The sequence below is a fragment of the Aphis gossypii genome, chromosome 2, assembly GCF_020184175.1.
Source record: "Aphis gossypii isolate Hap1 chromosome 2, ASM2018417v2, whole genome shotgun sequence".
Taxonomy (NCBI): Eukaryota; Metazoa; Arthropoda; class Insecta; order Hemiptera; family Aphididae; genus Aphis; species Aphis gossypii.
The window spans coordinates 68,920,511-68,945,870 of NC_065531.1; the positions used below are offsets into that span (position 1 = coordinate 68,920,511).

The following is a 25,360-nucleotide window of genomic DNA, read 5'->3' on the forward strand; positions in this document are numbered from 1 at the left end:
TAAGCAAACATGGTATATGTACGTTTAAAAAGTGACGTAAGACAAAATAAACAGCGAAGATAAAATATTTGAAACACATAATATATATAATATGTATTATTATTAGCTCTTACGAATGTATCTGTAGTATGTTCAGATTTAAATTCTAATAGTGATCTAAAACATATTCGCATTTAATCAGCTGATAAACGTATACATTTCATTATAATGCGTATTACGGTGAAAGTTTATGACTCGTGTCGTAATTGACGTTAAATAGTATACATACATATATATTTAAACAAAAATCAGTAATTCTTACAACGGTATCTCGATGACACCGAGATGATCATGTGCCAAAGTTTCGACTACTTTGCGAATAATATATACACTATAACGCAATTTCCATATAATATTTCGAACGGTCCAAGTGTTTTCTATTAACGATATGACTAAAGGTACTTATAGAATTCGTTTGGTACTCAACTTTACATTTATTTGTGTGTTTCCCTTCATTCGGATGAAATTATTTATTTTCGAGATTTTGCAATCCGTTACACATGCCAACAAACGAATTGATAGCATCATTTTATTTACAGTACGATATTATAATATTATACGTGTCCGCTATAGTTTTCATTTCCATTATATTATGTTTATTTTATATTTATATATGTATGAATGCAACATAATAGGTTCAGTGTTTATCAATTTTCGTGAAACATATTTCTATCGTATTGTTTTAATCGGTTCAATATTTTATTACTGAACTATAAGTAGAAAAAAATTACTTTAATGTTTATCAATGACTATAATCAAATAAAATCGCGCGTGTACATATTATACAAGGTGATTCACCAATCGTACTCACTTCCTTTGTTTAATAACAATTTCATTTAATTTAATAATAAATTCTTTCAAATAATAATTTTTTTAATGCTTAAATACTACTCGTTTGAACTTTGAATGTACATTTCTTTGAAGTACATATTACAAAAATTTCAGTTAAAATATAAGTATTTGTGTACGAATATATTATATTATTTAAAAATTCTAAAAATCAGAATTTTTATAAATTTATTGTTGAGGAAAAAATGGAGGTGAGCATGCTTGTGAATCACTCTGTATGGATACTACTTTACTATATTTAATATTTAAATTAAGCTGGGTTAATTTTTAATTTACATCTTTCACGGATATTATAAGATATGTAGAAATAAGTTAAGTTTATAATCACATTAGTCATATAGATTATAATGTTCATCAAAAACATCTAAAAAAAAAAAAATCCAATCTTATGTTGTGTAAACAAAAATATATTATTTTATCAATACACATTGATCGGCGTTGAGCAATAACAACACCAAATAAAATATATACATAAAGACATACTTGACTAAACCTACTTTACCTACTATTAAGTGTTATTATTCACATCTCTGTTCTCCGGTAATTTTTTATGTGTTAAATAGGTAAAAAAAAATATTTATATCATTATTATTTGAAACGGAAGAAAAATTCTACTTATTATATTACGTTCCTGAAACTCTATGGGTTTCATATTTAGTGTTTAACAAGTGATTAGTGGTTATAGTATTTGAAACTTATTTAAACTTTACAGCATTCATACCATCTCCCTTTAACAAATTGCATCGTATAGGATCAAGTAAGTTAACCGGGACTGCTTAACTACATATTATACCTATCGACTATAATGAAGTCTTCTATTTTCGTTTAATTACAACATCTTTTTAATAATTTAATATGTATGCATAATAACAATAGCCACACCTGTGTATGTAAGATGTACCTATATAGACATATTAATCATACCATTATATGCCATATGCATGAGTATATTCACGGTACTTTTACACAACGATTCTTATAACAATAAACACTCAATTATTTCCAAATTGTTTAGTAAGAATATTTTTTCGGGAATTTCAATGAACAAAAATCGAATTTTTAACAAGTTTAGTTGATAAACTATATAAGAGTTTAAAGATTAGATGGACGAAGTGAATAATTGGAACAGTGGTGCAGTGGTAAATGTTAGTACACCGTTTATTTTAACACTATTAGTATACATACATTATAATCAATAAACGTTTTATTTTTTGCTGTGTTCAAAATTCTTAACTGTTCAAAAATAAAAACTTATAAACTCGCGTTGCACAGTGATTCCTTCGAGTGTAACTCGTCATTGAATATAATATGTGAGTGTAATAGATATACATAATATAAATATCGAATTCAATGATAATTCATCATATATTACAAATGGTTTATAATAAAAGAGCTCATCCTTTATTTCAAGGATAATTTACATAATTGAAATCCTGCTTAAATCGTAAGGATAAAATCGCATGCAATAATAATCACAACAGATATTATATTCATAATCAGATTGGCAGTAAACTACAATATTTTTGATTTTGATTTTTATTTTGAAAGCGAGAAATATGTGAGGTTTTTTCTAATAATAATACGTTATTTATTGGTATAAAAATAAATCTCATACATAAAAACAAACTTTTGTATTCCTAGAACATTAGAATTCTTATTAATATCTAAAACAAAATATTCAAATACAAACTTGCGACTGTATTAGTTATACTATCGTAATTGTTTTTATTTACTTATACCCATTAATTATTTCAAAGTTGATTTGAAAATTCATCAATAATATAATTATCATAACTATTGCTTTAGTTACTTTACTTTTATCTGCAATAAGTAGTACGAATTTTATTCTAACCTTTAAAATGAGTTTTTTTTTCAAAATATGACAATCAGGTCCTCGTGTGACTAATCGTTTAGCAAAGGTAATTGCTTAAATCAGGAACTGGTTGAACGGATGACATGTGTCTTCTTATTGGACGAACAAAAAAAAATTTAATTAAGTTTAACATTGCAGTTATATTACAAACTTAAATAATGAATAATGTATAAAATATAAAAACACATACATACAATACTTTACACTTGTGCGTAGAGTAATAGTTTATGAATCGTTTAAATTTGTGTCATGAATATATAATAACTAATATACTGTATAAATGTTCCATATGTGCTTTAATTATTTGTAAGCGATTTATTTAGAGAACACGAGTTATTTTTTTCACTTTTTTTCCACGAAAATTAACCCACCGAACCTCACCAAATGACACGGGGGAGAACTGATGTTTCCTCTCTCGGTAGTATTTTTAATATACTAATATTGTTAACTATTTTTATATACTATGTTTAAACCTAATTTAACTTTTATGTATAAATAGTTTATTCTAGTGCTCGAGCGTTCTGCTTCAATCGCAAGCTAAAGCAATAAACAGAGCACTCATTGGGACGAATCATCATAGATCTCTAACGCGCTCACCCTAGTCACATCTTACCATTTTTATTATTTTTTTTTGTAAAAACTTTAAATAATTCATTGATTGAATTTTGTATCCATAGTTTATAAATACATTTTACGTAGAATAAAATGAGTTGTTTTTTTTTAATAGTGTCGGTGTTATAATTATTTTTTCTTTGATGAAGGAGAACACTCGAATCGAATTTTCTAGTTTTGGTTATTCTAGAACACTAAATAAAAAGCTTCTGAAGTGCGATGATAAACATAACAGTGTTTCATAAATGATAAATCACAATACAAATATTCTGTTTTGTGACAGTAAATTGTAAAAGGTACAATATGAGATATCGCGTATATTATAACACTAAACCAATCTATAATTAACTATTTTTATTAGAATATGAGACAATAATAATAATAACAGTACGTAATATATTATTATAATATTTTGTGACTTACCACTAAGTTAGGTAACTAACCATTCAGTCATAATATGATCGTATTGCTATGAAGTGAATAGTAATATCTAATAAGTCTGCATTACTAATGACTGATGACGTGTAAAATAAACATTTTGCAGATTATTTATTATGAATTCACATGGTTATAATATATTGATTATATTAGAAATTTCTGTTTATTATATCACGGCCCAGCTAATATGGCAGAAATAAATTGTAATATAAATGTTAAGGAACCATGTCCTCAGTAATATTAGACACTGGGTGTACACTTGGCTACTGCATTGCAGGCTCTGATATCTTAATTCTGTGATTCATTCAATTATTTTGAATCCTGGAACAAATTGATGAATAAACGATTTATAAATCTACATAATAATACATCAATAATCATATGATATTTTTAAAATATTAAAAAATATTGTTATTCATTTTATGCACTGTGACTTGCGTATGGGTAAGTCTATAAACACACAAGAATTTAGAAAATAATTATAAATTAATAACGATTTGGACTGTTTCTAAAAATAATTATTATTCCTCTTCTATTTTAGACTCGAAGTTTATAACTTCCTTCGCGTATTACGTTAATTATGAAATGTATAGAATATATCTTTTAAGTAAATCGCATATTATACCTACCTAACGATGTCGGCATGTCGCATAGACTGTAATTATCAAAAACCAAGTAAAGATTATACTACTCGTCTTCTACATTATACATACTTAAAAATAAAACAATGCATTTTATCATTATATCTATTTCAAGGTCTAAAAGTGGTTTATGGGCAGTGTATATTATTAGTAGAAACTAATATTCTAAATTATAATAATTAATAACTTGCTATTATTAAAAATTTTTCTTTATAGAAAATGTTTGAAAAATGTTCTAATTTAATTTAATGATATTTATACCTAATATTATGTGTTATAAGTCTAAAAATACAGCTTTTGAAAAAAAATATAAAAAGTTGAATACTTGTACATAATTATTACATTTATAAAAAATACATTCTTATTAATTATATTATTTACACACGTTTATTTTTTATTTATTAAATTACTTTATTTAATATTGATATACAATGAAAAAATGTATAATAAGTAAAATATATGATTAAAATTTAAGTATTAAATAGAGATACAGATATTTTGATGTGAACTAGTTAAGAAAATTTATTTTATGTCTTCTTTGTAGATTATTAGTGGATTATTAGTATTTATTACTATTAGTAATAGTTTTTAATAACAGTATAAGAGAGTAGAAAATTTTTGTTAAAATGCACTTTTTTAAATGTGTATTATATTTATTTAATTAAATGTTGGGATTTATAATAATGTAATTCATTATTAATCAAGTAGTCACATTATTTTCCATTATTGTTATTAAATCTAAAAATTTTGTATAGGTATTATAATATTAATGGCTTTGCTTGACCCAATTTGGAACACATTAAAACAGACTTTTATTTTCTTATAAACACCAGATATTTTATATAAAATATCTAGGGAAAAACGAAATATACATGAAACTGATAATTAAAAATTACGTGTCGTAAAGCCAATTTGTTTCTTGGTTCGTTCAGGGTTAATAACAAAATTAACAGAAAAAATGTAGAGATGTCTACTGATGGTTACTATTATACCCTATGTGAAAATTACCAATCGTCATAAAAACGATTTTACCAGTTTTACACAGCCATTGACAACATTACGCAATATAATATCCTAAAATTTATGTAATAAAATAACAGCATTGTGAATATTAGAGCCCAGCGAAGCGAGAAATAATGACAAAATCGTGGGAAACGATGGGAAAAAATATGAAATCCTCTTCGTTTAAAGAAAAATCGTTGACAACGACGACGTTAAATTGTATATTGTTTCGATATCCAAAAAGCGTTTATTGTATAAAATATAATTACAGAAAAAAAAAAGAAGAAGAAAAATGACAATTGCCTTTATGTCCCGCTCGGGCGTGCGCGAGTGCGGGTGTAACTTTATCAATATAATATAAAGGTCTCTGGGCTGACTTTTAAAAAAGATCCGTTTCAGCTCTGCTCCGTACCATGTAAACATATTATGTACTATAAATATATATATATATAGATGGATAGATAGATCGTCACCCGCTCTTGTGCCAAAGTTCCAGCGCCGGGGTGGGTGTACGTGAGGGTTGTGTCAGGCGCCATGTAGCCGAGGCGCCGTCGGTCCCTCAAGATTGATAGCGGCTCTAAAAACGACCGCTCCTCACCACCACCACATCCCTTACCAGTTCAACGCCGTTTATATATTTCCCGCTCCACTACCGTTTCGTCCGCTGCTACTGTACCACAACTATCAATATATTTATATATATATAATATAATAATACTATTATACTGATACCGAGGTCGTTGTCTCATATAATGTAATATATATATATATATATATGACGACGTCGAAATCCGGAATCGGTTATTTTTATTGCACTCCCAGATTTTTACAACTCACGCCGCTGCTGTACGCCGTATTTATATGTGTGTATATATTATACACGTCTGTGAGCGTGTATAAGTAAAGGGTTGTCGTCTGTCCGCTGGAACGATAAACGGTCATTTTGCACGCCGCTCAGCTACGCCCTGTGCATTGGACACGATCCAGCAGGATCACGAGTCTCGTTGCTAGTGACACGTCGCAGGTTAGCAATCCACAATTTCACCAAAATCTACATCAAAGAGGGGCACAATAATTATACATCGATATAAAAACGTACATCGCCCATTTGGAATTTTACTGGAAAATTTGAGATTATATAGGATTTGAGTCACACACGTGGTTAAAAATTATTCATTGGTTAAGCTACTACAGAATATACACATAATTTTATTGTGCGTAATAAGCAGTTAAGTTTTCATAAAAAAAAAAAAAAAACGCAGTCACGCCAATCATACTTTAAACCGAAATTTTAATGTTTTCATTATTTTAGAACGTCATTTATAAGAACTTCTAAGACCATTTTTATACTAAACAAAACAATAGCGTGATGTGATAAACTGATAAATAAATGGACAAGTATATTATTTTAAGTGTATTTTATACATTGGATATCATTCTAAAAAGTATCCATAAATACATAATTAAGCATATTATTCGTATAAGTTTTTCTTCTGAAATATGATGATTTGTTTTGTATATTCTGCAGCAGTACGGAATTTCGAATTGATATTGTTGGCATCAACACTACATAAGATTAAATTAATAACCCGTATTACTAATAAAATAAAATAAATAAATAATTAAATATTAATACAGACTAATTTTTATATTAATTTACAGACAATAAGCTGCGACGTTGACGTTTATAGGTATATATAGTGCTGTCATGATTTATGTCATCTATGATTGCAAATACCGGGATTACAATATGGATACTCTTAAAAATTTTTATTCCTTTCGGCAGCTATAATATATATATGTGTTGTAAATTATGAGGTTAAACGCTTATTATTATAAGATAAACACATGGTCGGTGATCCGAAAACCATGAGCGAAAACGTGTTTACCAAATTTGGAGAATAGTTTTAACCGACGTACTTTCCAGTAACTACAATATTAGTTTTAAAAACGTGTTCAGTCTAGAATTATACCAGTTCCGATGCGTGAAAATTGAGAGAAAACGAATCGTGTGGATTTTTAAAAATATTGTGCTTTTTTAAGAAAGTATAAAAAACATATATCAGTTGCGTTCAATAATGAAATTTATTTTTGTTCACCGATCATACGTCTATATATTCTAATATATAGATGTAAATTGTATAATTTTAACTTAAATAACTATGTATAATATTTTTTATATATAGGTATATATATTTTTTTTCTACCAATAATCATATATTTATCATAACACAATAATATATTAATAATAAATATACGTATTATATGTGTCAATTGTATACATATTACATAAATATAATAAATTATTAATATATATTATATATTACTCAGTTTATCCTAACTTTTGTACTTTATTGTATCTCTTTAAGAAAAATAAAATAATCTTTATGATTTATGATTGAATTGTTGAGGATACAGCTTTAAAAGTTACGAGAAATGAGTTTACTTAATAAAATTACTTCTATAGAATAATTCTTTTTGCGATATCAAATTTAAGTAATCGTTATTTTGTAACTCGGTTACATCCAGACAATTGGCGGCGAAAACCCAAACGCCGTTGTCTTGTATTCAAAGACGACAAAGTATATACATACAATAATAATAATAATTTATATGTATGAATATTGTCATAATAAATACGTACTTACGTAAATTTTACTTTTGAAGATTTTAATTTAAAATCGACTGGCGTGGAACGTAATACAATAGAATATTTGGTAGAATAAATTTGTCTCCGTTGTCGAATGATCGAGACAATATAAATGAAAACCGCTACATATTATAGTATAATATTATGTTGGAAAAAAAAACGTCTCCGGTCATAATAATGGGTATACCCAATTATTCAGCAGACAAATGGTCAAGTTTCGCATAGGAAAATAATAACCATGGTTAAAGCTATACACTAGCCATATTAACGAGAAACGAAGGAAAATGATGATTTAGGGTTATGATCATTTGTCGAGACCAGACACTCAGACGTTGTAAAAACATTTTTCAGCTGTTCGGTAGCCAAATAATAAAAGGGTGGCGATGGCGAACACATAATTCAACATAAACGCACCCGCGAGATTAATAAATTTTACCAAATCATTTGTACATGTATAATACATATAGGGGTAAAATATAACTGGATAAACACTCGGTGATACCATACACCACAGTACCATACATAATAATATATAACACAATGGATTAAAACCATTTTGGTCACAGATTCATTGTGGGATTGTGGAACAGCCGCCGTCACCGCTGCCGCTGCCGATCGATTTGTTTTCTTTTAAACATACATTTAATATATTATTATATTATGTGCGTAGATCCCCTGCAAAAACCTATTTTATAAATGTATACATTTTTCACATGAAATAATTTATTATATTATTTAACAAAGCTTTTGATTTTATCGTCAAAGTATTACACAAGTCTTGTTTATAATTAATTCTATGTTTTTATATAAATAGTCTAGTTTCGCATAGAATTTTAGGACAATATCCGAGGACCTAATATATTAAAACCAGGACTACGAAAAGAAGAGTCAGGAATCTGATGGAAAATTGCATTTACTTTAAGGTGGTCAAAAGTAAAAATATCCAGTACTAACCGTTATATATTAGCAAAAAAATGGAATTTTTATGGAAAAATCGTTAAACGATCTTTATTATTTTGCATTTGTTCAAAAAATATTAATCGTAGAAACTTTAAATATTCTAGTATAATCTATTATCATCTGTTATTTACAATTTAATATTTTAATCATATTTAGACGTATAAAGTATATATTTAAATTTTAAAACCTCCCAAATAAACTTTAAAATGGTATAAAATGTATAAATACATGTGTTATTATTTTAAAAATGTTTACATACAATAGGTAAATATATTAAAATAATAGTAGTGTCGATGATTCTAAAGAAATAAGTCAAGAGGATATTTTACCCACAGATATTGATTCCGTCTTACCAAGGCTCAACGTAATAAATTTATAAATGTATTATATTAAACTAATCCATTTTACTTTGTTATGTTTAAAATTCCTTCGAGTTGACCTTTTGTCAAATTTAAAGAAAATTATATTTTTTAGACAAATTCGAAGGGAATTTTAAAATATACTGGTTATTTTAAATTTTCTAAACAATTTACAATTTTAAAATATCTTTGTTTAAAATTGATATAATTCAACAAAGACCTGCATGATGGACCGTAAACATTTGTTTCACGTTCATATTTTAAAGTACTTCCATTAAATCTAATATTGATAATAACGGAGTTAAATAGATTATTCTGAACGTATATAGTTTGATGTGTTATACTTTTTTATGTGACGGAGACAACGCAGCTATAATATATAATCTCCTCTGGGGAAATCTTACACTCTCACACTCTTCGTTTAATTAACTTAATTATTTACATGAATAAGTCTGAGCCAGTTCCGGTTTAAACGTCTTTCTGAATTGTCCGTGAGAGTTTTGAATGACAGTATTGACTCTGTAAAAAAGAGTGGGTTTGAGTGATAATTTAATTTTTACTGAAATCTTAAGCAGTTATAATATTAGAACTATTTTTCATATTTATAAATGAACATTGACAATAAAAACATAAAAACACGACATTAATATTATAGCTTTACTTAAACGTCCTAAACTTAATATTTTCAATTACCATTGTGCACTTGAAATCAATTTATGAATAGTAATTACATTTTTTTTTTAAATATACACTGTCGTTTTAGATTATAATAAAAATATGTTTTATGCATTTATATTTTATTGTGTTATAATATTATGCAACATATTATAAATCTGAACAATTAAAACCTCGGCGATGACACTATACAACTTGAACACAATTTGAAATATGTTTACAATTCGATGGATAAGAAACAAATCTAATTAATTTTTATTTTTAATTATCGATCTGTCATTAAACGAGACGTCTAGATCAATATTATGAGTATGTATACCAACAATAATTTACTATACTATATATTGATATTATGTATTTTTATTCGACATTGATAACAGTGTGTATGGATTGTGCGAGATCTCAGTATCGTACAAGGTCTATAACATATTGCGTGATCAATTATTGAAGATTTCATAAGAACTGTACGTGATCTCACCGTTTTTGATATACTAAAAATAAAAATAAATACCAGCATAATAATATTTACGCTTCATTTTCTTGGCTGATGTATAACATTAATAATAGGAATATTACTAATAAAATATGATATTGCATATGAATATGGTGTTGTTATTATGTTTTAATAACCGTTCTCTCTTCTACAATAGATAATATTAAAACTGATTTTATTATTTATTATTTTTTTTTTTAAATCTGTCTATACCCGCAAATACCCGCAATTGCTGTTATACGTCACTACATACATTTGACAATATAATAATAATACCGTCATCACCAAAACCGGTGGCGGCGATTATTTAACAAGTGCGGCACTAGTTGGCGTTGTCTGGCATATACACCGCAACACCTAATCATAAATGTCTTCAACACCTAATCTGATTGTTTACACCATTTCGGGCTGGTCCAAATTAGCAGATTGTCTGCATAGCGAACACATCAAGTTCTGCAGTGACATGTGAACTTAATGGCCACTAAAACCGACTCATAAAATGAATAAATCTAGTGTACGTTTTTCACTCTCAATTAAAATGTGCATTTACGAATAATATACACACACACACATGCATACATACATATAGGACGTGTTGGAGTGGTGGAAGTAGAAGATAGTTCGAAGAATGTTAATTACGTTTTTTTCTTATTTATGTAAGTATATATAATATATATATATATTTTTTTTTTTGATATAAAGTTTTATTGAAGTTATCACAAAATTACATTTTGTATTTATTTATCTATTTATATTTATTGACGAACGGAGTCTTATACTACAATTCAAAACAGAATATATGCATTATATATTATTATATTACATCATTACATGAATGAATCGGTATCTATTGATGACATCGATTACTGTAAAACAATAATGGTTAAATTTTAGGAAACCCAAGCCAAAAGATTTACATTAGGTAATAATTACGGTAATTATTTAGTAATTGATTGATGTTTTTTTTTTTTTTTTTATGGAAATAATTTGTTTAGTTATTATACAAAGATAACTTTAGGAGAAAATTAACGATTTAAAAAAAATCCTAGGCATGCGGATGAGATGAGCCAAGTTGCTAATTTATGTCCGAGCATTGAAAAAATTGAATTGCAATACCTAATTAATATTACCTGATTCAATATGATGCGATTGTTAAACTTGATGATTTTAAATAAACAAAACAATATCCGAATATGATTCTACTGTTATAAGTAAAACATAATATTACATCACTTATCCAATGGTTTCTATACAACTTGGACACTTGGTCGATTGTTACAATAATAAATTTGTTGGTTTAAAATAAGAATAATTGGACATAATTAAACTGATATTATCGTTGTGTTCAAATTAAAATACTTGTTTGTGTAACTTTATCATGACGTTAATGGTTCTAATATAATACGATGGCATATTACACCCATCTAAGATTGAATTTCCATTCTAAACTCATACCATTATACATGTATCATATACTATGTCTTCAGCTGTCACATTATGACATGTACACATTATACTGGGTATAAGATTTTATAAACAGTGGAGATCATATTTGCTCTATATAGACATATTATTATATTATACGTAGGACGTAGGTATATATGTATATAGTATATACCTAACTATATAAGTTATTTCCAATCCATTCAGAACAAAATATAAATATTCCGCCAGACGTATGGAAAAATACAAATAACTTAAATTCTTTAATGACGTCAATTGAGAATTTTCGTCTAGAAAAGTCATTTGACTCTTAAGTACCTATAGGGCATAGGCCATATGGGTCGAAAACTCAATCTACTTTGATCAAATTATCTAGAAAATACCACAATGATGGTATTTAAATTTTAAGCATTTTAATTTGAAAAATATGTTAATTTTGTGGACATTAAACAAATATTTAATATATTTTAACCTATATTATATTATTATCATGATATTTATTCTTTTGAAGACTTTAGAATTCGAACTATTTTAAAATTCTAAGACATGTATGACGGGATATAAATACACTTTTTTTTTTAAATGTATACATTGGCCGTAATTCACTTTTTATACTTAAATAATAGTATAGTACATATTATAAAAGTAATATTGTAAAATAATTTGCACTTTAAAAAATGCGTGCTTCCATTAATCTAGCGGCTGGATTAGACAAGTTAAACTGAGTCGTAATTTTAAACTGTAAATCGTAAATATAGCACATGTAGCAATACTTTTTAAAATTAATGAGCTTAAATAAATAATGAATGAAATACAGGAAATATGCATAGTATAAAATAAAGTGAATAAAAGATGTACAATGTACAATTAGTAATTACTAATATTAAAAATAGTCATATTTGTTTTTATCCACAAATTATAAGTACCTAGGTATATTTATTTGTCTTCGAAAAGGTTAAAAACGAAAACGATTGATTTGTGTTAAGTATCGTTTATATATATAATGTAGTATACTGTGTAATTCTATTATTTAATAACACTCATTATTTCGAAATTTATTAATTTTTTTTAAGATATTATTTTTTACATAGTTTTCGGTTAAAATAAAACAATTTTTTTTTAAAAAAAAAGCGGAGTAGTAGACCAATACTTTTCGGGATATCTTCGTACAACTCATTCTACTCGCCTAAACTTTAAATACATGTACTTATAACTTATAAACTACTCATCCAAATTTCGATTTTTATATTGAAATATTTCGAAAAATAAAAGAATATTAGATTAAAAAATTATATGTAGGTATAACGATAAAAAAAAATATTTTCAAAAACGTTAATAGATTTTGAAACAACGAGTGTTGTTTGATAAAAGAATCGCTGTTACATAATATTATATAGGAAGTATAACGCACTGCGTATAATATAATGTATAATATGTTATATCACACTACTGCAGATAGACGATGACTACTACGCGGGTGCAAGACGATGACGGTTAAGCGAGGTAAAAAAAAAAAAAAGATAATAATAATAATAATAACAAGACTGAGAAGAAAACGAAAAACTAATATTTGTGTTTGTCACTAGTGCGCGCACACGCACGCGCGCACGCATACTCACGGTTCTCTCGGGCAAGAAGAAACAATAGCCGGAGGCCGGATGAGCTTTTTAGCGGCGGCGAACCGACTGTTGCCCTGTAATTACGAGACCCCACAGGTCGGCGGCCCCTGCCCCCATAGCTACCCATTAACAGCACCCCCTCCCGGCCGCCGCCACCGCATCGTACCTCGTTATATTACATTATTTAATATGATTATATACACATGTATCGTCGTATGTGTGTGTGTGTGTGTGTGTGTGTGTGTGTGTGTGTGTGTGTGTACGACCGGGCCCGGTACGTAAATTAAAAACCGAACGTCGTTCACATAGCTAACTACATCGTTTATGTGTATTATATATACGTATATATACATATTATAATAGATATATCATATTGTAATGCGCACATAATAATATTAAACGTGTACAATATACCTATACCTATAAAATATATCAATAATAATAACGAAAGTACATGATATTATAATAATATCGTTAAACGTACAGAGGATTCCGAAGTTCCGAGAAATCGTGTTCGTTAAAATATTTCTCAAAAATAAAATTCCGACGACTTGTGTAATATTTTGCAAGTGAATCGTTTTTCTAACGGCTAAATTCCATTTGGTAGTTATCGATATTATATTTTAAAAGTCGATGATAAAACAAAATATTTTATTAATGGTTTATACTTTATAGTTGGGTGGGTACCTATATATACTTCATAATAATATAATACGTATATTTTACTAGAACAGCAACAATCGTTGGTATATTATAGTATCGATTATTTAAACTTATTAAATTTATATAAATAACAATTAACTTAAGTATATATTAAACCTGTTTAAAGTATTTTTAAAAAAAAATCGAATAAAGTACATATTTATTTAATATATTTCTTATATGGTCGATTTTTTAGGTTATTGATGTATAGATTATGGTAATTGGTAGTACATAATGCAAATATGAAACAACGGTCTATTCTTGTAAAGCATAATACTAAATTTCTCAACTTCACTTATAATAGGCATAATATTTATTTATAATTTGATTATATATTAATCTCCCTACAAAGTTTTCAAAAATAGTTCTATTGGAGAATTAAAATGATAACTAACATTAGAAAATAGATTTAAAGATCGATACAATTAGAAAAAATCAAAATATACAGTAAAAAATCAGTGTAAAGAATTTAAAAGAATAAACGAGAATGCAAAGAATATCACTACAAGACATCAGAGAAACAAAAATTATGAGAGATAAAAAACAGACGCGCTTGAATATTTAGATATCAATTATAACACAGAAAAATTTCAATATATTGTAATGACTGACATTTTAAAATGAAAAGGAATAGGATATATTATATACAAACGGATACTGTTGCTACGGAAAAATTTAATTCCCTGCGCATGATACGCATATACCTACACAAGAATTAAAAGATTTTCCTTGTTGATCGTTGACTTGTACTGAGTTATTTTAAAGTTTAGAATGCTGATATAAACTAAAGTAATGGTATTTTGTTCAATATAATTGAAGAGGGTTGGCTAGTGAAGCGATAAAGGGGAATAGCTCTCTAGTGGCCTAGTATATAGTTTATATATTTAATATACAATAATTTGTAAATAATTTTTATACATTTGTTACGTCCATTTACTAACTTGTAGATTATATTTTTTTAATTTAATATAATTCAAATTAATTAATTCATTTAGATTTATCATTTTTTTTTAATTAATTATAATATTATTGGAAACCACCACCAGGTCGTTAAAATAGTAACAATATATTATATGCTAAAATCAGTTTTTAGGTCGAAAATAAGTATACTAAGTATCTATAGAATTTTTGGAATTTATATGTAAACAAAAAACACTATATTCGTATTTTTTATTAAGTTTTATAAAGATGACAATTGATTTAAAAATATAATATTCGTTTTTTCTTTAAATCAATAAAAAAATACTGAGAAAGGACTGAGTAACTAAAACAAACGCTCGTAATATGTTACATATACATAATATTATGACATTCGCTCGTAAAATGTTTTACTTTTGGCGCTCTAACAATTTATCGTATTGATTTATTTTAGGCATGTAAAATGTATATACCTACCAATATTAATCAATATGACAATATGTTTTTTTATGCTATTACGCAACGCATAGTTATTACTTAATTTTATATAAAACTAAAAGAACTATAATGCACTGATGTAAACGCATAAAATACATTAAACGTCTCAACCGGGTTAATAAATCATTATTATTATCATTTGTTTGATAAATTAAAAATTATCGATTAAAACGTTAAGTATAATATATCAATGCCTCCAAAATAATATACTTCAAGCGGTTAATATATACAATATATGTAATTTAAGGGGCGGTGGTCAGTGGATCCATAGTGTATTATTGTTTAAACTGATTATTAATTATCATTAATATTCTATATATGTATGCAATGCGTGTCGTACTGTAGGATAAAACGTTGAGTGTAAGTTGAGCACAATCTAATATTATATACTCATCGCCTGCAGTATCTAAGCGTTTAAGAACTATATAAACAATTTATAACAATAACAAACATAATAATAATGTGCGCTGGTCGTGATACACTGTACCATCATACGCTATAATAGCCTGTACTATATAGTACTATTATATAGCTGCACAATATAAAGAGCACAGCGACTGATCGTTTTATATAAACATTAGACAACAAATCTAGTACCTATGCAATGTGCACTACCATATTTAATACATCATATATTATACTAATGGCCAGTGTTTGATGACATAAAATATCTCTATAATAATATATAACAGCAGATCAATAGAACACACCTAGCCGCATATAAAACTATAGAAACGTACTGTAGAGCGACACGAATTTGTATTAAAAAAAAAAATGTTCATGTTCAAGAAAACAAAACTTGCATTTACTAGATACCTGATGTACTCCTAATATTTTAAAAAAAATAACAGGTTACTTACATCCACCCACTCACCCCGCCCACCTCTTTCAGAAATCAATTCAAACCGTAGTAGGTATTGCGATCGTTTTAAACATAATATCACAACATAAAACATAAATATTTGGAATCTTGAGATCTATAATCTATATAGTTAGCAAGATATATATAGTAATTCATTTTGTAGAAGTTGCGTGAATATTGGCGAATATTTTCATTTATATTAAACAATCAACGCCCCTGCAGGTTAAAATATTTAATTCAACACTATTGATAAGTCCACGTTTTTACAGAATAAGTATATATACATATATATATACATTATTAATTGAAAACGAAACATTCTGATTAGGTCGTTACATGTAAATGGTATAAGTATTTATATATACCTATACAACTGTATTACTAAATAGTTAGGCGTATAGTTGAAAAAACCGATTAACTAAGTAAGCAAATTGTTTTTTCAACCTGACATAATCGAAGTGTCTCGGTTTAGTTTATTACCAACCTTGAAAATCGTTTGGATGGAAATATAAGACCTAATTGCAAACATTTTTATATCAATATTTGCATTTTGTATGCTTTAATTGAAAACCTATTATGGTATGTTATAAAATATAAATAAGTACTATATATTATCATTTGTTACAATGCTAATACAACATTTTATTTTAATAGAATAATTAATATAAGAATATGATAATAAAAAAATAAATAAAGTTGAATAGATAAATTAAAAAAAAAAAAATTAACATTTAATACAATTTAAATTCTTAATATGATAAACTACGGTTGTGCAATCGTTTATACTTTTATTCAAATGCCTAAGAAAAATTTTGAAAATAATTTAGAGTAATTTATCAACTAGTTACCATCTACCTATTTATTTTATACTGCATAACATTTTCGTGTGTTGTAAAGGCTCATTGACTTGGTTAAATGTTTGTGAAATGATATGAATTAAAATATATCATGTGTTTTTCCCTAACATTTTTTATTCTTGTCAACTAAGTCACGCTAAAAGTCTGTAATGCCAACAATAATATATACATGGACGATGGACAGACCATGTCGTTGTATATAGTTTGAAATTCTAAGAATAATAATAAACGGATAAAATAAATAACTTATTTCGTTCAATAATTATAATTTACACAGACGATTTACATCTACATATACATTATGTTATTAAATTAAATTTTCATGTTAAGAACTCAAAATTAACCTTGAAAAAATTAGCCATGTTAACCTTCGTGCATAAAATTTCCCGTAAAAATTAACTATAGCGTTAAATGTAGTGTTACACTGAACAGTTAGGTATAGTATTTTCATCGATACACAAAATTAATTAAAACTTAAGTTTGTATTTTTCATTAAAGCGTCAAAGTTGGCTCATACTATTACTAAAGCTACGATCGACGTTTAATTCCGTTAGTCACTTAATTTATAACCACATGTTCAATAAAAACAATGAACTTGGCTTAAAAATTACATTGATATAGCAGATTAAATAAAAACCATCTACCTACCTAAAATTACTACAGAATAATTATAATTTTCAAGGTTATGCGTTTATAATAAACCACGATGTGTGCAATTTAATCCATTTTATTTTTATAAGATATGTCAGCTAGTGCCTAGTAATAAATTAGTTGCTTGGTTGTTCTTTGTTTTTGGTACTACTAGTGAAAGATGAAATCTTAATTATTTTACCTTATTGTACATAATATTACAGTAAGTTAACTTTTAAATTATAATATTACATGGTAGATATACGTGTGCAGTTATACACTATTAATGCCTAATATAATATAATGAATCAATCCTCAATATGTAGGTAATAAAAATGTATATGTTTGCAAATTGATGAAGTTCTAGATTATTATTTAATTAGTTATAAGTAGGGCTTGGATTTTAAAGTATAATAAGCAACTAAAAAAAGCACTCCACTGTTTTAATAAACCAAAAAAGAAGAATATTTATTTTTGAAAAATGCAAAAAAAAAACATGACTAAAAATTAACACGAACTAGTTATAAAAATTTATAAAAAAATAATTAATTACCGTGTATTTTTTTAGATTTGCAGTAGTGAAACTGACTCTATATATTGTCTGACGGAATATTTTTATACATAGAAAGGACTCTCTACATCCACTAAATTGATCGGTGCATGCCTTCATACAAAAAATTTAAAATTACTACACTAAATCTTAAAATTTGAAATAATCAATATCGATGTTATAGGCATACTGGCCATATAGGTACTGCTTTATATAATATGTAGATCGATAATCTATACTTTAATACATTTAATAAGCAACCGAAAACAAAAACAATAATAATCCAATACAACTATTTAGTTCGCAATGTTCGCATTCTGGGTTTTTACGTTTCTTAGTAATTCAATTTTTTTTTATTACTATAGTAGCATAATAAATATATAAAAATTCTACAGCTGAAATAATACTAAAAAAAGCAATTAAGCATTTACATAAAAAAAAGCAAAAATAAATTGGTTTATTTGGAACCAGAATAACGTTAAACGTATTCATATATAAAAATTAGATTTCTATCCCATACATAAAAAAAGAACCATATGCTTTAAAATCCAAGCCCTAGTTATAAATTATACCTTAATACCTTAAATAAATATGTTTTAAAATTTTATATAAGAAAATTACAGATATATTGTGTGTAATAACTAGTAACTAATATTCACACGGTACATTTGTATCACAATTTTAATGTGCAATAAGAAAGCATTTTTAAGTGGTGCTTGCATAATTTTTTTGAGATTCAAAATGATTAATGAAAATTTTAAGTTTTAAACACCGTTAAATCGAATATTAAATAACAAACTAAACAAAATTTGAATCATATTATAAGATTGGCATTTTTAACGAGCAACGAATCAGTGCATGGAGTCAGCTATAGTTCATTATATATACTTTAATTTAATGTATTTTAATAATTAATATTTACAGGTATATTTAAATATATATTGGATATATATAATATCTTGAAAAACAAAAATGGAATTTATAAAATTTTGTTTCCTTTGTTATAGTAATTACAATTTTCAGGGGACATTTTTAGAATAATTTATAAAATATTTTAATCATTTAATTTCTTAACTATGCAATGGTCGATTACTTTCAACATAAAATATGTATTTGTGATATTTTTATGAATATATTAATATATTACTAAAAAGATGGAACTATTATACGTGTTATAATAAAACTTAGAACTATTTAATGTATTTATACTTTATTCCATGTAGCCATGTAGGATATACAAAATTATAAAAAACGTTTTAGGTATTGCTTAGTGCCTATATTGAACAAAAACGCAATCTTTCTATTTAAAAATTATTATAATTAAAGAACAATACAAAATATACTCAATAATATAACATTATAGATACAACAGTCGTATCTAGTAGTAATTCGCAATTTAAGTGTTAAAATAAAATTATTTTTATACGAAAATTGTATAATAATAAATTATTGCACTCCTCTCGTTAGGATTTAAATAATCAGCCATATTATTTATAATATTTCGTTTGCCAATAAAATATAATATTATGTACAATGGAAAGTCATTGAATTTCATGTTACAACGCTCACGTATAGTGTTAACAAAATATTCGATCGAAATTCGAATTTGGGAACGCTATCAAAACATAATATATACCTAAACTACCTATATATATTAGAGTATATTCAACTGCAATTGTTCCCACACACGACACCGCACACATACCCACCACGATAATGTACCGTTGTTGAATGGGACATTTTTCCTCACATAATATACAATATATTATTATAATATTATACGTAAAAGAAAATATGAATCTTATTTCGAAAACAGGTGAAGTGGACGGCATATGCCACCCAATTGGCAAAATTCTTTTTTGGAACACACGATTATAATAATATATATAAACTAGCTTAGTGTATTAGTGTGTGTGTGTATGTGTGTGTATGCGTGTGTGTGTGTGACCGACCCATATATTATGGAGCCTAGACGCATTTTTCCCGAGATCGTGTTCGAGTGCCACTCGCCCGGATTACGCCGAACGATGATGGTCCTTTAATATACCGACAAAAGATCCGTGGAAGATTCTTCAGGAAAAATCGTGTTATTGTTGTCCCTCGCCAACGTCCGTCGAATTCCTGTGTCCCTATTCATTCCCAAGGACGCCGACCTACATTATATAGATTATGTACCTGTGTAATAATGTTATGTGTCAGACTATAGTCGTGGGTGTTATTTTTTCTCGAATCAATGGGAAACATTGCTGTGCACAAGACTAATTTATACGATTTTCGATCTCTGGCAATTTATTTTCACACGTTTCGTTACGACTGCAGTATAATTCAAAATCAAAATCAATACAATTTACGTTCTTTTACTAAACAACTATTGCTCGAAATGAAAAAAAAGTTACAATCAAAAACGTGATTTCTAGTCATAAATAACTGTTTACGTGTACCTAATATACAGATAATAAATAATTGCAAACGATAAGTCACGGTAATAATGCATTAGTGTTATTATTCGATGATATACAAACAAGTACCATTAATACGTGTATTATATATTTTATACAATTTACAATGATTTTGTTAAATTTGTGTTGTAATCATATTTCTAAATTAAAAAATACATATATATAATAATAATACCAAATTTTATTCAAAAAAATTACAACATTTTGGCATCAGAATTTTAATAACTGCCAAATTTAACAAAGACACCTAAGGATATATCCATGTTTACCCATCAAATAAGATCTTTGCCAAATATTAAGGTTCAAATGCATTTCCGGCACCATGTTGGTGAAAACATTGAATTTGTTAAGCCAAGTTTCAGAATTTAGTATGGTAAAATAATATAATATATAAATTTAAAATAATTAATGTTATCTTTTGATTTTTTTTAGTTATTTTAAGAGTTGTTGTTAACATTTTAAGACGAAAATCTGGTAAAATGAAATGTAAGACTAGGTAGGTACAAAGTTATATTTACAAAATTTACTTTACTTTTCTTTTCTTTGAATTAGTGTAAATCATATCAAAAATATTTTTTAAAAAATAGTAAGTAATTATTATAAATATAATAAATCGTTTAAATGTTTTAAATAAAATTAAATTTATTTTCATACGGGACTTAAAAAAAAATATTGATTCAAAATGTATATCTTATTATTATTGGTGGACTAATTCAAGTTCAGGTTTCAAATACCTATAATTAAAAATTCTAAACAAACTTGTGTATATTAACCGTCATTATTCAGGTTAATATAGGTGAAAAATAAGTTATTTGAGGAAAATCTTAAAGAAAATTAAGACAGTGATCAGATAAATGAATTATATAATATTATACATTCATATTATACCATATATTAGAATAAAATTTCTTGAGTATCGACGAAATAATCCAACTCCTTTAATGTTTAGTACATTCTCGCCTATTTTATTACATTTATAATCTTTATTCAATAAAATCATTTTTAAACAACTAATTACAAAATCGGACTTCAACGCTCTATAATTTTTAAAATTATTTCCTTAAAGGATTTTGGTTAATGCGGGTATTTTTGAAAATTACTTTTTCGGGTTATTATGGTTTCGGATGTTTGATTTTTAAGAATATTTAAAGGTATAACTGGTTCGTTTTAATTCTAGTGCAAATTTCTACGTACACATCATTCAAGCAATAAAATAATTACAATTTTTAATAATATGCCAATACTAAAGTAAGATCCCAGGTCTACCTATGATAATATATAGTTTTCTAAATCATTTCCCCGCCATAATTATTTCTTGACCAGACATTGGCCGCCATAACCGGGTCAAATAAAACGACAACTGCCAAATGAATCATATAAGTTAATATAACATGATATATAAATATGGGACCAAATTAAAAAAATACCATCATAGCTGTTGTCATACTTTGTCACTCGGAAGATTCAAAATTTTAGGTATATTGGAGAAGTAAACCATGACGTAATTTATAGTTATTTGATTTAAAATAGGCGCAATATCTATCTAAAAATCACAAAATAAATACCATGTCTGAAATACCACTCCCAAAAATCAATAATACGATAAAAGGTAAAACTACATATATTATTTTCATTATAATTTATAATAGGTGTAAGGTATAATATAATATCTAAGGAATATATCTTATCTATTATAGGTAGGTATAGATAACCACATTAAATGGAATATAAAACACCTAGACTACGTTCTATGCAGTTTCTACTTAGTGTAAAAAAATCGTTTGAAAATTTAAAAACAAACCGATTTTATAATATACAGACGATAAAAAAAATTACAAGTAACATTATTATTTATTTAAAGTTTATAATATACTACTATTATACTAACTATATTATATGTCATGCCCATTCGATGTCCAGGTTATCTACTTATCTCATACCGAACGTAAAATCCAATAACATTAAATATATAATGAATAATATCAAATATTACTTCGTAATTGTGAGGTGACCTATATTGACTTTACTCTTTGGCGGTAAGGTTTTAAATATTATTACGTTTAGCGGTCAACACTACTCGATACGGGACTAATCATCGTTAATTGTTTTAGCCAAAACCATACATTTTTTTTTCTCCAAATGAAAATATTTAAAGGATAGCATTCAGATGATAAGACTAGTATATTATACTGAATATAGCTGTAAGTATTAGAGGCATATTATTAATTGGACAAATAAATAAATAAAATAATAAAAATTATTACCTAGATTAAAAATAGCGAAATTTTCGTATTATTATAAACTAAGAATTATTATAGAGATTATTACAATTATTATTGTAGAGAAAATACGATGATCAGTGAAAAAGTTGTCATTGAACAGCGAAATTTTACGTAAATATCAAACGAAATTTAAAATCATAATCTTAGTGTAACGCGAGTACTATATTGTATTAAACGTACCACAACTGTATTACTTTTCGTAATTCTATTGCCATCGATATTTTATTACTATACAGTTCACTTAAAAAAAAAAAAAATATCTCCAATAGCTACAGGTACCTATCAGTAACAAAATATTATAAAACGTTATAAATGCAGACATTTATATGAAACAATAATAAAAATAATTATTATTATTATATAATCTAAAAAATACTAAATTGTGATTTTATTGTCAAAACAAAGTGACCACGTGTATAGCAAACTATCTACTACGTATACATTTTTCTATATCAAAAAGTAAATCAGTGGAAAAGAAAAGAGTACCCTTAAATACGCGCACGATAATGTTATAATTACACAAATCGTACAAATCGCCGTGTGCAGAGACGACGACAGTAGTGGAACGTCCCTTATGCGCTGCCGATGCACAGGAGGGGCGAAAAAAACAGTAAAATAATTATTAAAACAATTATTTTACGACATGTGGCGGCTTCGTGGTGTTTACGTGTCGCGGGCTGCAATAATGGGACCGGGTAGTCATTCAAAGTTAGTGGCGGCACATCTCGCACGGCGCTGTCTATAAATAAATCGGCGGCGGCGGAGACGCGTGCGAGACCGCCGCCGCCGCCGCCGATATATCGTGTGGCTGCTACTGCGGTATATGATATACACTATTATAATACGCTGCAAGTACGTCGTAATGACTAATATTATTCGATATAGTACGCACGTGTGAGATATTAAATTATGTGTTGCTATACGTATACCGCGCACCGTGATGTTTATAGTAACACCGCCGCCGCCGCCGTCATCGTCGCGCCCGCACAAGAGCGATTCGGAAAATCTCAACTGTCCCGAAAATCGTCTGGTGAGAAGCCCCCCCGGTCACAGCCGAGTAGTCTCGTGCCAAAATCGTTTAAACGTTAAATACACACGTTTGGGCGCTATCTAAATATCTAATCCGCAATAAATAAAAATAAATACCCGTTCCGACACCGCGATGACGTCTCGATCGAATTAACATCGTCTAGGAAATCACTTGTGCTCCTCGATGATGAGACTGCAGCAGAGCGAATAAGATGACGTGGACTGTGTTGACTCCGTGCCGTATACACAGGAACGGGGCGGCGGCGGACTATCCGAGTTATCGTTCGTCCTTGAGCCAGAAAAAAAAATTAGTTTCTTCTATACAGTAATAATAGTACAGTATATACTATGGAATACGTACACATTAGACTTTACGATGTTATATAGTGCAGTGTGTGTGTATATGACACTATATAACACGACGACGGCATCACGTTTTTTAGTGTACTTGGCACTCGAGTGTTTCTATCCGCAATATACCTCTCGAACAATAATCTGCTGCTCTCCGTTCGAATAACCGCGATCAATCGTCGATATTCCACATTTATTTATCAAAAGGAGAGAAAAAAACCATCTGTTCACTATCAACTTGTGTAGTCGAAATATATACGATCTAAAATAAATTTAATTTCAAAAGTACAACGTGAACTCGCGAGACTTCAGTGCGGCGAACAACTGTATACCGGCCAAATAAATTATAACCCAAGGACTGTATGTTACTCGCGTTATTATGTACAATAAATGTATATAATATTTGTTTATCTATATGAATTCTCGCAAGTCGCGGTAGACGGACAGACGGTATCGTGTAATAATCGTTATCGCGAAATAAATATTTATTTATTTATAGTTACGCGGTGTGCACGGTTGTTATACGAGGAAATGCTACTATTATTAAAACGTACATATTTTCAAAACGG

The 25,360-nt window shown here is 27.5% G+C and overlaps 1 long non-coding RNA gene across 1 annotated transcript; it reads right to left on the reverse strand.

Moving 5' to 3' along the window:
- Positions 1-2,697: 2,697 nt before the first annotated feature.
- Positions 2,698-25,342, reverse strand: LOC114126061 (uncharacterized). The gene is made up of 7 exons (XR_007603865.1): positions 24,802-25,342; positions 24,558-24,729; positions 9,866-9,942; positions 6,187-6,505; positions 5,928-6,124; positions 3,797-4,132; positions 2,698-2,853 (listed from the first exon to the last, which is right to left on the reverse strand). It is a non-coding gene; the product is annotated as an uncharacterized LOC114126061 (long non-coding RNA).
- Positions 25,343-25,360: the final 18 nt, after the last annotated feature.